We start from the raw sequence: 3,400 nt of genomic DNA, 5'->3' as shown, positions 1-3,400 counted from the left end.
CAGGGTGGGGTAGGGGTACAGCAGCCTGGAAGCCTCATCTTGTGCTCTGGGAGCGGCTCATCTCCTCTGTGTTTGCAGGGGCAGAGGGTCTCCTGGTATAACAGGAAGAGGATCTAGGGTATCAGAAGCCTCAGATACTCGTCTAACTTGTCTTCACCGGCTCTTCTATCTTGAACTTTCTGGCCCAGGCTGTCTTGCCTGCTATGTATAAAGCTTTGTCCCATACATATCTTACAAGAAAGGATTTTATTAATGTTATTCCCACTTTACATGTTCCAAATGAGAAATAAAGTGAGACCCAAAACCATACAATTAGTAAGTGGGCAAGTAAGAACCTGAACACAGAGTGCGTTTCTGAGCTCAGCACCCTCCTTTCCCCACCGGGCTGAGTTTCCCTCAAATGAATGTGTTAGGAAGGAGATTCACCTGCTTTCCCATGTAAAATGCCCTCCCAGGTTGGGTTCTTCTCATGCTGACTCACTCTCCCCTAACCTGTATCTCCCTCTTTCACTTCTAAGGGTCCTTGCATTGACAAATGTCCTACCAGGATAATCTAACTTAAGGTCATCTGATTAGCAACTTTAATTCCATTGAGAGAGTTGACCACCCCTCCATATGGAACTGGGTAACTATGGGTTAACTGTGTTATTAGGCAACTATGGGTTAACTGTGTTATTAGGCAACTATGGGTTAACTAGGCAACTATGCTTTTTGTAGAATGTACCTGAGTAGCTATGACAGCTTCTGTAATCTGTCACCAAAGGAGCTTCACAGACTCAGAAAGTCCTGCCAGAACTCTTTGCTCTCCCCTTCTCTACTGCTCTGCTTTCTATAAATCCTGCCTTCTATATTCCCAGGGAAACTCCAATGGAATTAAGCTTTGTAGATGTAAAAAGAGGTACATAAGGAAGCACAAACTTCTATTTGGGGCTCTGGAGACTGACAGGAGTCACTTCCGAAGCCACTAGCATCATTAAAATCTGCTTTTTGATCCTATCTTTGTGTTAAAGAGTTGTCTGTCTGGGGTCCTTACTGTTTCCTGCTTCACCATCTGCAACCTTTATTCCCTTGTTGCTACATAACAGAACACTCACATAGACATCTTCAAGGGTCGTTAATCTACTTACCACAGAAGCAAACACAAATGAAAAGAATATAAGACAAAGAAACATACCTTCAAGATGAACACATGAAAATTTCTAAGCCAGGTGTGCTGGCAAGCATACATAATTCCAGCATTCTGGGAGGCTGAGGCAGGAGAATTGAAAATTCAAGTGCAGCCTGGGCAACTTAGTGACTTAATGAGACCCTTTTTTAAATGTAAAAAATAAATTTTTTAAAGGCTGGGGATGTAGCTCAGTGTAAAGGCTCTGTGTTGAATCTCCATTACCACAAAAGGAAGGAAAAAGAAAAAGAAAGTATCTTGAAAAGGCCATCAGTGCTCAGTGAGTGGGTATCAAGGGAAGTCGAAGCAGGATGGAACACCTCCCTGAATTTTCTATTTATGAGAACTGGTGGGAACCTCAAAAAGTCATGTGGCTTCCTCTTATCTGGTGCTCTTACATTTCTGTGGTCAGACATTCTGGTGCATCAGTTGAGCATATGAAAAGATGCAAACACTATACAGGTGGCCCACCATTTGGGTATTTCATCTCAAAGCAAGTTGTCTTTAAAAGCATCCACAGTTTCACACTATTTATTCAGTTCCCATCCTTATACGTTGAAAAGAGTTCTTTACAGTCCTAACAGCTCAGGAGGCACAGGTCTTGTATCTCCTAGTAAACATACAATTTGGGTTTTTTCCCACAGAAGGGAAATAAAACATAGAAAATGCAAATCATATCTCGGCCTATGTGCTGACCTGAATTTGAATATATGACAAATATCAGGTTATTGTTAGGGTCACAGTGCACAAATGTCATCCCTAAAAAGGATTCTTTTTTTTTTTTTTCAGTATTGGGGATTGAACCCAGGGCCTTCACACTTAGCTAAGTCCCCAGCCCTCTTTGTTCTTTATTTTGAGACAGAGTCTTGTTAAATTGCTAATTTGCCCAGGTTAGGCTTGAACTTGGATCTGCCTGCCTCTGCTTCCCAGAGTGCTGAGACCACAGACATGTATCACTGTGCCCAGCTTGAATAGACCTCTTAGGTGTCCAGTCAAATCTTTTGTCATTTCACTTCTCCTGGCAATCTGTTGAGGTCAGGCACACTGCAGTCCCTGGCAGGCACGAAGAGAAGTGGGAATTCCAGCAGAGCTGAGATGCAGCTTGGGTTTAGCCAGCCCTGGTCAGGGGTTTTTGACTGTCTGACTGTCACCCATATATGCGGCCTCGATGGCTCCATTATTCCTACAGTGTTAATTACAGAGAAGTAGGATTACCTGGCTATTGTAGTGTCATATTATAAACCTGTGTTTGTGTGTGTGTTCCAGATATGTACCAGCAAAAGTAAATATCTCTTTCTGTCCTTTTTCTAAATTTCCCCCAATTCTGAATTTCATAATTTTTAGTTTTTCTATGAAATATTATATCTATCTCTACTTCTCCCCCCTCTTCCTTTCTAACTATGGATTCCTTCCCTTTATAAATTCACTCCAATGTGGCACATTCATTTTTTTGTAGACAGGAGGAGACAGATGCTGTTCCATCACAGACTTTCTAAGTACTTCTTCATCTTAAACCAACTCATTCATTTTGTTCTGTGCCTCTGTAGGCAAACAGCCCCAGGTTTAATGCACTTCCCTTTCCTAATATGACTTATAGCTCTGTTTTTAGTCTCAGTTCAAAACACTGGTCACATACCCATCAGACCCAGGCCCCAGTTACTCCTGTCTTTTTCCTTCTTCTTTGATCATTTTATCCACATTTAAAATTTTCTACCCCAAGTGTTCTCTAGGAAGGTTTCTCACCTCAGACACCCACCTACTCCCCTCCTACCCTTCCCCATCTGGTAAACTCCTCTCATCTTCTAAAATTATCATCTGTCAAAACTGCTCTGTTATAAGGAATACACATTTCACTTTAAGGTGGTAGGGTATTTGAATAATGTCAGGTAGCAGCTTTTATTGAATTAAATTCAGAGGCATGGCCTGACATAGTAATTCGTGAATGTAAATTCACTGGAAGTGAGGCTATATTAATCAGCAGAGGGGCTGGGGATTTACCTCAGTGGTTACCCCGCCTGCCTTGCAAGTGCAAGGACCCGAGTTCGATCCCCGTTACCAAAAAAAAGAAAAGTGTGGATAATCAACAGAGACTCCTTGCTCTTCCTCAGAGGTGAATTTTGTCTGCAAAGTCTAGCAAGATGCTCGGTCCACCCAGTCCACTTACTTGCCTACTTGCCCAACTACACAGCACCTCTCTGGTAAGAGCATTTGCAAAGGAACAGCTTGTTTAAAAGT

Source organism: Heterocephalus glaber, unplaced genomic scaffold (assembly GCF_053883595.1).
Source record: "Heterocephalus glaber isolate CG9 unplaced genomic scaffold, H.glaber_assembly_v1.0 deba00001461, whole genome shotgun sequence".
NCBI classification, from domain to species: domain Eukaryota; kingdom Metazoa; phylum Chordata; class Mammalia; order Rodentia; family Bathyergidae; genus Heterocephalus; species Heterocephalus glaber.
This window is presented reverse-complemented; position numbering follows the sequence as displayed.